We start from the raw sequence: 12,755 nt of genomic DNA on the forward strand, positions 1-12,755 counted from the left end.
GTGGTAAACATTTCTTTACAATTTTTTAGTGTAACGCCATTTATTAAAATAGGCAAACTATAAGATGAAAATGAAGGCAACAGAAAAGCTCAACTTTTCACAACCAACAAAATTAGCACAACCTAAGAAATAATTTTTAAAAAATGTTGTTAAAAAGACATAGCAATTTCCATTCTGTGTAATGCATAAAAATCACAGTGGATAGCAGCAAAGGACTGGGCGGGGCAGGGGGGCATTGAGGAGAATTTGATAATTCACATTGTGATTACTCTGCACATTGATGAAAGATAATTCACACTTCTAAAACCTCAAGACTTCCCTTTTTAGAGAACCAAAATAAATCCAAGACACCTTGCTGACACTTCTCACCCCTAAACAAACTGATGACTTTCTTTTTTTGAGACAAAGTCTGGCTCTGTTGCCCAGGTTGGAGTGCAGTGGCATAGTCTCGGCTCACTGCAGCCTCCGCCTCCTGAGTTCAAGCAATTCTCCTGCCTCAATCTCCCGAGTACCTGGTACTACAGGCACATGCCACCACGCCCAATTAATTTTTGTATTTTTAGTAGAGACGGGGTTTCACCATGTTGGCCAGGATGGTCTCAATCTTTTGACCTCATGATCCTCCTGCCTTGGCCTCCCAAAGTACTGGGATTACGGCGTGAACCACCACTGATGACTCTTACACACAAAACTGAAATAGTTATGGCAGCAAAAGATTTTGATGGCAAGGAAAGTTTGTAAACTGTACTTCGATCTCTTTTTCTTATTCCCAAAGTGCAAGATGCAGGGTTCTCAGTCTTTCAGTAGTGCTTCTCCTGTAAATAATCCATTTTGTTTGGCAAAGGCAGTTTCTGATTTAAGTCTATTCTGGTATACTGACATATAAGAAAACGACACAGGAATTGCAACAAGTGCACCTGCATGAACCAAGACACTGACTTGGCCAGTCTGATAAGGTAAGTTGCAGATCCAGGCAGTCGAGACCTTGAATAACAAAAAGCTCCATTTTCAGAGTCCTTGATGGAATGTTCGATTAGATCAACTATGGATGTATGCCCTTCCACATCTGGCTGTTCATAAAAGCTAAACCTACCATTTGAGTGCTCAATTCTAGTGTGAAGTGTTTTACCATGGGAGCGAAAGCTCAAGCTTAAAAGATAACACTCTTCAGAACTGTCCTGATCAAGGAAAGAACCATCTGGCACACTTGCTAGCTTCCCTTCTGCCTCCCAACATGTGATTGGTCCCCAGTACCATCCTTGTTTTGCAAGTTTTTTCAACTCCTCTGTGAGACTTGTCACTACCATGGGACCACTGCTTTCCACTGAGACATAAACTCTTTCAACACCAGGAGCAGAGTTAAGATCAAAATTCAGATGACAGAGCATACTTTCAGCTATGTGGGCTTCTGTGCCAGTAAGTCCACTGAAGTTCCTTTGGATTTGATTATTCTGCATTGGAGGTAGCAATGGTGAGAGTGGAGGGACATCATCGTGACCCACTCTCGGGCTCTGCAACATGACTCCCGTAGTGCCAGTCAACAACCCATTTATGGACTGATCCACAAAGATCTCTGGGGCAACAACTAGGTCCTGGTCTACCTGACTCTCATCTTCAGGGAAAGAGCGCCCTTCCACTTGAGGAGGAACCACAGAGACTTCCATGGCAGAAGAACTGTCCAGACAATAGCTACGTGATCCTTCCAAAGGACACATCCCCTCATCTAAGGCACAGTATACTGAACGTAGTCCTGAGGCAGAAGTCCAGTAACGACAGGCACATGTTCATCCGGGCGAAGATACAGGTCCCGTTCTGAGAAGCCGAGCTTTTCAGTGAATTGGCTTGTTCCTGGCACGCGGTCTCAGACTGAAGGTCGTGGAAATCCTTCCGCACGCCATTCAGGGGTGGACTCGGGCTGGAAGAGTGGTCTTGACTCTCACCTCCATCTTGATGCACGTCTCCTCAGAGTTTGTGGGCTGAAGAGGCCACGGCATGGGACTGCAGTGATGGCTGCGGAGGCAGGTGGCCTTATCGGCCTCTGAGCTCTCATGTCTTTAAAGATTATCAGTGCTGAGGAGGAGGAGAACGTGTCCTTATCTGCAGAGCTCCCAGAGGGTGTGCCCACCTTGCCTTTTGGCTTCTGTTTGGCAGAAAGCCGCCTTTTTAACGTATCCATCAAGCTTTTGCTTTTTGATCTATTTTTTTCCCGCCTTTTTCATCTTCCCTGTTGATATCGCAGCTCGCTGTATCTTTACCATAGCAGCTACCAAATAAGGAATTATCTTTCCAAAGTCAGTGGCTAGCGATGGTTGTTGTACTACCATGAATCAGTTTATTTTTTACTTTTATTCAAGTTAAAAGATTTCCAGAAGGTTTTAAGACTAATTTTCTTCATTACAACTAGTTATCTAATCCAAAGGATCAAAATGGAAGGGATTCACTTCTGGCATGATGGAATGAGATGGTCGGCCAGGCGCGGTGGCTCACGCCTGTAATCCTAGCACTTTGGGAGGTTGAGGTGGGCAGATCACTTGAGCCCAGGAGCTCAAGACCCGCTTAGACAACATAGGAAGATCCCGTCTCCTAAGGCGGCCGGTCTCCACTTCCTTGCCCAGGACTGGTGCGATGGCTCCGCTGGCCTTTCCTCCAGCAACTCCTCCTCCCGCCTCCTTCCTCCTCCTCCTCCAGCTTGTGTGTACTTTTTAAAGATTCACTGTATGCACATGCAAGCACATGACTTTATCTCTATTTCTCTTGCTCTCCTTACATACATATTTTAATATATTATTGCCTTTTTATTTAACTGAATAGGTCATATCATATATAATTTGACAGCTTTTGTTTTGCTTTTCATTGAGCAATGTATCTTGGACATCGTTCATTATCATATCAGCTCATATCATTCTACCTTTTTTTTTTTTTTGAGACGGAGTTTCCCTCTGTCGCCCAGGCTGGAGTGCAGTGGCCGGATCTCAGCTCACTGCAAGCTCCGCCTCCCGGGTTTACACCATTCTCCTGCCTCAGCCTCCCCAGTAGCTGGGACTACAGGCACCCGCCACCTCGCCCGGCTAATTTTTTTGTATTTTTTAGTAGAGACGGGGTTTCACCAGGTTAGCCAGGATGGTCTCGATCTCCTGACCTCGTGATCCGCCCATCTCGGCCTCCCAAAGTGCTGGGATTCCAGGCTTGAGCCACCGCGCCCGGCTCATTCTACCTTTTTAATGAAAGCCTAGTATTCTATATTACGGATGTGCCAGCACTTTTCAGTGAGATCCCTCTTGATGTGGTTAAGGTTGTTTCCAGTTTTTCTGCTACTATAAACACTTATAAAAGTGTTTCTGAAGGATAAATTCCCTGGAAAGACTTCTTGGTGAAAGGGTATATGCATTACTTGTTTTTTTAAATTTGCTATTGTACATTTTCAAAATAATTATTTCTTCATTAAACATACAGAAACTAATGAGAAAACAAAAACAGGCCATAATCCAATTGCCCAGATAATGTATTGATATGAAAAATAAAATTAATATACACACATCATGCCCATATATCAAGAGTAAGGCAATGAAAAGATATACAAATAAAAGGCTCCCCTACCTCCTATTATTCGATACAAAGGTAACCATGTTAATGGCTTCTTGTATATACTACTAATTATTTTTGTTACGAATATAAGCCAGTTTATAAAATAGATAATTTAAAATTTTATACAAATAAGATCATGTTCTACACCTTGATTTTTTCCACTTACTAATATACCTTAGTGAGCTTTCTAATTTACATATTTCTTCCCATTAATCTCATTCTTTTTAATAGCTATGAGTGTTCTATTATTCAATGAAAAACAATTTGTTTTACCAGTAGCATGGCTGATAGCTAGGTAGCTTCACTATTTTGCTATTATAAACAATGAGGTAATAAATATCATCTAACAGTAAGTTGTTGAGTAAAGGGTATGAATGTGAAATTTTGATAGGTATCGCCAGACTGCCTGTAAAAGTGTAGTATTAATTTACATGCCCACAAATGATATATGATTTTCAACTTCCTCACACTCTTGTAATAGTTACATATACTTCAACATTTGACTTTCCACTCTGATAGGCAAACAAATTTATTTTTAAATTTTGCATTTCTTCAATTATAGGGTTAAGCATCTTCTTATATGTTTATTGGATATTTGAACTTATTTTTACATAAAATTCCTTTTTATTTATTTTGTTTTTGTTGTTTAGGCAGTTTGCTCTTTCAAAACATTATCTGCAAATGAAGAATGTTATTGCTCCTTCTTAGGTAACTATTGCAAATATTCTTAGTTTGTTATTTGAACTGTTGTATTTTGACTTTTCTTTTGTACATTACTTCCTATCATAGAGTGAGTTTTTAAATATTTAGTGAAGTCTATTTAATTTCCTTTTCTTTTTTGGCTCTTGAGTTTTAGATTATATCTTCTTTTCACCAATATATTTAAAAAATTACCCATGTTTTCCCATAGCAAACTATAGTTTAATCTTTAGCCATTTAATCCTTAATCAATTGGTATATACTTTGATGTTTGATCTGAACCAAGTGAACAGCCACAATTTCTTGGACGTTTCCTTTACAGCATAAGATTCCTACATGTTTCATCATTCTAGTCATCCTCTGAATTTTTTTTCAGTACATTAAAAAGTACATGGAAAAATGGGAAGGAACAAAAATTTGCAGTTAGACAAAACAGGTTAAATCTCAAGTCTACCTAGGTTACCTAGGTAACTTGGGGAAGTCACTTAACTTCTTTGAACCTTAGCTTTCTTTTCAATAAAATGAGTATACCTACCTACCTACCTATCAGGGCTGTTGCAGGTACAAACAGGCATTCAGCAAATAGTATCTATTATTATTGTTTTAGCATTTCTTCAAAGAGCTGTGATTGTAAGTGATGAAATAAATCTAATGGAAATTAACCAACACAGAGTGCAATATATTAGTTACTTCATGCTTTTTTAAAAAAGAGGAACACAACATTTTAGGACTAGAAAAGCCTTAGAAACTTGTTTATCTAGCACTTATACCTTAGAGATGAACCCCGTAAAAGAAGGGAGTGGCCCAAAGTCATACTGAAGTTAGCATAGAGATAGGACCAGCCAAGAGCACCTCTTGCCAAGCCCCAGAGTTCCTTCTAGTTTAGCAGATGTGCTCTGTGAGTTTGTTTCTTTTTCACTGGACCAATAATACAATCTTGTTCATTTTAGGCCCAAATTTACATGGGCCTCTGCATTTTTGAAGAGGTGTGCTGCTGCTGTTATCCCGAACGAGATCATAGTGCCCTTGTTCCTGTTGATTTCTTCCCTGGTTTTAGCAAACATGTTCTTCTCCAGTCATTCAAATTTTTCAAGATCACTTTGATTCTTATTTCTTTCCCTGAGGTTTGAGTTTTTATCAGCAAACCTTGCACAAATAACATTTTAAAAAGTATTCACAGTTTATATCATTGATATGACATTTTAAAATACCAAGTGTGACACAACCTCATATATTTATTATTATTATTATTTTGCTTCAGTTTGAACTTTTTCATCTGGATACATGGATTCTCAGAGTTCTGTTTAGAGTCCTCTTCTCTCCAAGAAAAATTCTTTTCTTGAAGCATACATTCTCAAAGATTGGATGCCACTAATTATTGTTGAGATTAATAATAATAATTATTAACATTAATTGAGCATCAGGTATGTACATAAGAGATATTTATATATTACCTCACTTAATCCTCAGGAGGGTGGGATTATTTTTCCTATTTTACTGATAAGAAAACTAGGCTCAGAGACTCACTGACTTACTCAAATTTATATGGTGGAAAGAGGCTAAGGATTTAAAATAGTGTAATACTCCTGAGTTCTTAACTACCAATTTACACTATAATTTAGTATCCTGTCTAATTCCCAGGGTCTATGCCTACAAGATTCCAATTCTGAAACCTGTCTTTCAAGGGCATAAATCAAGCTCCCTGAGACTGGCAGCAAATGACTGTGTGTTTTGCCACTCTGCTCTGCAGTGGTCCAAAAGCAACCTGATCTAGAAATTATGGCCCAACTTATAATGATTAGATCATGTAGGGCTAAGGTAAAAGGCATTGTCAAGCTAGAACAATTTCATTTATTGCTACCTCTTTATGTATATGACTTGCATTGGATCATTAAAATATTTATATTCCGGCCGGGCATGGTGCTCACACCTGTAATGCCAGCACTTTGGGAGGCCAAGGTGGGTGGATCAAGGTCAGGAGATCGAGACCATCCTGGCTAACACGGTGAAACCCGGTCTCTACTAAAAATACAAAAAAAAATTAGCCAGGCATGGTGGCGGTCACCGGTAGTACCAGCTACTTGGGAGGCTGAGGCAGGAGAATGGCATGAACCCGGAAGGAGGAGCTTGCAGTGAGCCGAGGTCATGCCACTGCACTCCAGCCTGGGCGACAGAGCGAGACTCCGTCTCAAAAAAAAAAAAAAAAAGAAAAAAAAATTGATATTCCATATGTTTTGGCATCCTTTGCACAATAATGTTGGTAATGAATAGAAATTTGGGCACTTTTAGTTGACTTCTAGTTGTGTTGCTGCTGTTGTTTTTCAGATCCTAATGTGAAGATGAGTGGTTTACCATCCCCAAGGTCAATCATTTTTTCTTTTTGTTTTTAAAAGATGATCATTATATTTGCTACTTCTGCCACTAGGGGCCTTGGCCTGGGGTTCCAGGGGTTCCCTGAATAAATGATGATTCTCTGGAAATATTTGTCTGTTTCTTAGTACTATTGAATGAATGATATCAGAATCAGAGGATTTCAAAAACAGAGGAAGTCTTGTGATCTTCTTCAACCCCAGGGTATATCGTTAGGCTGATTCAAACACATTCTTATACCCTTGTCCCTCACTATGTTGACCTTTTAAAATTTCTCTGATTCAGCCACTTCTGCATCTATGCACATGCTATTTCCATATCTAGAACATAGCTTCTCACTCTTTCCTCATCTGGAAAACTTCTAGTTCTTAAAGACTCAATTCAAACTGAGTTGTGCAATGTATCTATTTATAAGCCCCTTGAAAGTCAGATCTCTGCTTACTGGAACTTGTGGTCCTGGCATAGGGTCAGGCAAATAATAGGTGCACAAGAACAAAAGAGGAGAGTGAGTGAATAAGCAAGTGGATGAGTGAATAATATATTCTCGCATTATCCCAGGCAAATGATCATCTAACCTCCATGTGACCCTGGATCAACACTAATGAAGAACTCACTGTCTTTCAGGAAAATCCACTGTATTTGGGTGAGCTACAGTGATTAAAACAAACAAACAAAAAACAAAACAGTTCTTTGTGTTGAATCTTTCTTTCCACCTCTCAGTTTCAGTTCTGCCCTCTGATGGCTCAGAAAACAATATTTCTTCTTCTATATGATCCTAATGTGTGAATACATTTTTCACTTTTTGAGGAAGTGATCCCACTCCCTTCCCCATCTCTTCATATCATTCTCACCAAGTGACCATTTGCTTCTGCTTGCATACCTCCAGTGTCAGGGAACTCTCGTTCCCTGGTTTCTAAATTCCATTTTTTGTTATCTCTTATGGGTGTTATTTCCAGCACCTTGATATCATGTAATATCTCCTTAGAGACTCAGGTAAGTGAATGTGAGATCAAATATGGCAATATGGATACTCACCCTATGACTCACTGGACTATCTTTTAATGTGTGCCTTCTATAGTGCCTAGAGATAAACACAGTATTGAAATAAATTTGTTTTTAAAAAAGTATCCACTTAGTTATTTCACTTTCCAATTTAAGGGAAGAATGAACTAGAGCGACACATAGCCATTGTTAAACAATGTGCTGTTCAGTGGAGGACAGTGACAGCTAAACACATGATTAAATACTGGGCGGTAGGTGCTAGCACAGGAAAAGGTCAGAATTCTATGGGGTACAGAGGAGGCATTCCTACCAAGGGATGAGGAGGAATAAGGTTTCCTGGGGGCAGTGACATTGAGATGAGGTCGTGAATGTTAGCAAGGTGAGGATGGGTGGAGATTCTCACCGATGGGGACAGTAGGGTGAGGAGACTAGTGGCAAGAGTATTCCAGGCAGAGAGGGAGGCACACATGGAGGGCTGGAGGTGAGAGAGGGCCTGCACATCTGAAGAACAGGAAACAGTTGTTACTGGAGGGCAGATACTGGAGGAACAAATGTGAGAAAGAAGTGATGAAGAAAAAGAAGATGATGATGATGATGGTGATGATGGTGATGATGGTAGCTGACATGTATATAACACTTAATATGTGCCAGTCACTGTTGTAAGCATTTCATATACAGAAATTCCCTTAGCTCTCATAATAACTGTGTGAAGTAAGAACACACAACAATCCCCATTTTACAGAGGTGGTAACTGAGGCACAGATTAAGTAACTTGTCCAAGGGTACATTGCTAACATATGGCAAAGTCAGGAATGAAACCCAGGCAGTGCGGTTTAAGCATCTTCATTCTTAACCATGACATAGCCTCTCAAGGATCTGGTGATCCAGGGCATGATAAGCCATTAGTATATGTGACCATAATGAGGAGTCATTCCTCAGCTTAAAATTGAGAAATATTATTTTAACATCACTCTTGTGCCCCAGGAGTGCTTACAGGTAGAGAGAATGTACAGGAAGATAATGTGCAGGAAGCATGTGCTTATGGCCAGCCTGGTTGCAAGAATCTGAGGTTGGATGGACCCCCTTGGAGATGCTGTTCAGAAGGCAGAGCAAATGCTCATGGCTGCCAAAGTTTTCCATCACAGCTCATGTCATCTGCTTGCTCTGAAAGGAGTGTCATGGAAGAATACTGGATTTAGACCTGGGAAGGCCAGGATTCAAATCTTGGTCCCTTCCCTTACCAGCTCTATGACTTTGGGTAAATTCCTTAATCTCTTTGAACTTGTTTCCTCATATGCACCAAAAGATGTGAACCCTTCTTTGGTTAGGCTGTTATCAGGATTGTTAGAGTTTAAGCAAATGAAATGCTTAAAATAATACTTGGTACATGGTAGGTACTTACTAAATAGTTGCTATCTGTATTATAGCATATCCATTATCCATGTAACCAGGACTTTTAACTGGCTTTTATCAGCAATAATAAAACCAAAGAATATGTTTGAGAGAAGACTGTCTTAGCATAAAAGTAGCTAAGAACTACAAATTTAACAGAATTATTAACTGCAAAAAAAACACAAAGGGGTAACCAAATGGGAAAAGGCTAGATAATTGGCACCACATTTCAATTAAAATGAATCAGGTACAGAACATAGGGGACTGTTTCAAGCCAATAATTTCACACTTGGGGGTCTGGGTGGAAGGTGGCAGGGGGCAGCAGGGAAGAAACTGGGGTAGGTATGAAACTGGGGTAGGTTGGTAGCAATCCAAATGATTTCTACTTTATTCAGAGAGACTATGGATAGTAAGATGAACAGATGTATATTATGAGTGTATTAAATACATGTAGAAGGCTCCCATTCTTTCTCAAGAGGGAAAAAAATCTATTTTCATTTTTCCTGAAGTGATGAGATGCAATGAAGCGAAAATGTAAGTTTTGTTGCCAACTCTGCCATCAGCTTATTCAAACCAGCTAATGAGCTGCTCTGAAAAGTGAAGGTGCTGGGCCGCACCATCTCTAGGGTCCCCTGTGTTGTAAATTTAATTATTTCTATGGCTTAAGAATAACACCTCAAAAGTATTTTATAGTTAATAAACTGTTTTCCCACCTCACATATGTTACTGAACAAGGTGATATATAAACAAACAAATAGAACAAACACATTCACATGTATTAAATGATCTTATCACATACTTATGCAGGTAACAGGGAAACTATAAATATCACATTTGATGTTCATTTGTGAGCAGTCTGATGGCTGACATAGAACATAGAAAGGGAGAAAGAAAAAATGCTGCCAGCAGAAGTAGACCTTGAATGCCAGGGCAAGAAGTTTTGTCAATAAGTGGCTATGGAAGGGTTTTACAGAAGCATTTAACACAATAGGACCCGTGTTTATGGGAGAGCAACTCTGGCAACAGTGAGAAACTGGGGTTAATGAACGAAGTGAGTTCAGGAACAGAACTATCCCAGCAGATAACCAGATGGGAGACTACTGAAGTATTACCAATGATACAGATAATTGAGGCCCAAATTAGGCAAATGAGGGTGGTATTGAGGATGGGAGATGCAGCGCAGATATGAGAGAGAAAAACAGAGGAAGGTTCTATGCAGCTATTCTCCTCAAATACTTCTGGAAGCCAAATAGAGTTTAAATAATATTTACAGTGTTCAGCAGATTGAAAATGGGAGATAAGGAAGGTGTTAAAAAGCTTTAGGATGATTGGAGGTGTGATGATACCATCAATCAAGATGGGAACACAGAATGGAGAGTGGGTTTGGGTGAGAGGATAATGTATTTTGTTTTAGACATGTTGACTTTGCTATGTCTGTTGGATATCTACAGTTGTGCAGACAGTTGGAAAATATCTACCTGAAGCTTGGAGAAGTGTCCAATGTTCAAAATCATTTTAGATTTCATATTCCTATGGTCAGTACCATGGTCAAATTAGACCCAGATGTAGAAGAAGCTTGATATACAAGATGGGGATAATAAGAATACCACGTCACAGAGTTGCTATAAGGTTAGATTAGTTAATATACATAAAGTAATTGGAACAGTGCCTGGCATCTAGAAAGGGCATATAACTATTAGCTATTGTTGAACCCTCTCCTGACATACACAAAGAGGATGACTTGGGAGAGTATAAAATTATGTCAGTGCAGGCTCATTTGACCAGGGAAAAGTGCTAGGGTTGTAGGCACTAAAACAAAAAAGCACAATCCTAGGAGTTAAGAGTCCTGAGTTCCAGTCATGCTGTTAGCTTATTTGACTTTGAGAAGTGCCTTCATCTCTCTGGGCCTCAGTTTCTTTATCTAGAAAGAGAGCCTCACACTAAATCTCAGAGGTCTCTTCTAGTGCTTAATAAACAAATACATTCTATGCTCCATATGTATTTTGTTGACAACTTGAGACAAACAGATCATCATTCATTAAACTTTTCAAACACCCTCCAGCATGTTTCAGAGTGAATGCACTATAAATTGTATTTGAAATGGAAATTTCTAATTAAGTTCCCTTCTCCTCCTGGAGGCTGTTGTACTTTGTGGAGAGTGGTAATATTTCTGACAGTATATGCATTACAGCTCAAGACTAGAATCCTGGAGCAGAGGCAAAGTGAAAAACTGATGTTGAATATTTATGTATCTTAGCAGTTAAGCATTAACTTCCCTTTAAATTTGGCTTCATGATGCAAAAACAGGCTTATAGTTAAAAAAAAAAAAAAAACTTAGACCTTTAAAAATGTTTTGGCTTACCAGGTCATTTCTAGAGGGATGATTATTTTGGAATCTTTAAATGAAAATGATAAAGTAAAATTTGGCTATCCAAGCCCAGCTTACTAAAGGCTGAAAGATAGTAACATCTAGAATTTATGCATTTCAAGTAAAAAGTTAACTATCTTTGTAAGAATATATAAACAAGAAATAGTTGAAACCTTATAAAAATGTTATACAAATACAAGGTGATACTACTATCTCCAAGCTCTGATTTTTACCTTAAGTCTAGACTTGTAAATCTTTCTGCTTACTTGTCATCTGCAGATAGATGTGCAAGACTTTTCAAACTCATTGTACTCAAAATCATACTCAAAATTTCTCCCAAACATGTTTCTCGAGAGTTTTCTCATTTCCAGCAAACAGTACTACTACCATTCTCCTCTCAAACCACTGAATCAAGAACCTCCATTCATTTCTTCCCCTTCCACCTCACCATGCAATCCCTTAGTTCATAGCCATATTCCAATTCCACTTTTCTCTAACTTCACCCCATCCCTGTAGGCCAAACTATCATTTTCCCTGGGAATACTACAGTAGCCTTGATGGTCCCTCCATTCTCTTTGTGGCCCACTCCTCCAACCCTCCTTTATCCCTTTTTGACTCAGCATCTACAATGATCTCAAACTGTATCATGCCTCTCTTCTGCTAAAATCTTTCTTTTGGCTCCTTGTTAGGTTTTGAATGAAATTCAAACTCCTTTCCTTGGACTCTGCCTATCCGTCTTATTCCATCTTATTCCACGCTGCCTACTTTACTGTTTGCTGGCCACAAGGGCCTTCATTCTGTTTTGCATCAGTCCAAGTTTTCTCCAGTCTTACAGAATTTGTGCCAGTGGTCCCTCTGACTGGAGTGCTCTTACCTAGCTTTTCTCATCTTTGACAACTTATTTTCGTAAGTGTCAGCTCAAATGTCAATTCCTCAAGGAGCTCTTTGCTGACAATCACATTTAAAGTAGCCTCCCAGCCTATCTCTAACTCATCCAGTTTTACTTTCTTACATAATTTAGACCCACATGTTATTCTATTTATTATCTCACCCACCCCAAGAGAAGCTTCCCATAAGTAGGGACCTTGACTATCTCTTTTAATTCCATACTTTTAGTGCTGAGTATGCTATGTAGATGTTCAACAATATTCCTTAAACTAATGAATGATTATAACTATTAAATCACATAGCTTTATTTAAATCATTAAAATTTATTTGACAACCAGTTATTGTGCACTTGTTATGAGCCAGTCCTTTTCAGAAGGCATTTTTCCTCTAGGGGGAGAAAAGTTGATGAAACTGAACTCACTGATTCAGTATCTTTGAGGGGGAGGCCCAA

The 12,755-nt window shown here is 39.2% G+C and overlaps 1 protein-coding gene and 1 pseudogene across 9 annotated transcripts in view; both read right to left on the minus strand.

Annotated features, from left to right (window-relative positions):
• The window catches only part of DLG2 (discs large MAGUK scaffold protein 2), a 2,237,713-nt gene that overhangs the window by 344,352 nt on the left and 1,880,606 nt on the right, over window positions 1-12,755 (minus strand). The window lies entirely within an intron of this gene.
• LOC111540775 lies at window positions 801-2,395 on the minus strand (annotated as a pseudogene).

The sequence above is a fragment of the Piliocolobus tephrosceles genome, chromosome 13 (genome assembly GCF_002776525.5).
Source record: "Piliocolobus tephrosceles isolate RC106 chromosome 13, ASM277652v3, whole genome shotgun sequence".
NCBI classification, from domain to species: Eukaryota; Metazoa; Chordata; class Mammalia; order Primates; family Cercopithecidae; genus Piliocolobus; species Piliocolobus tephrosceles.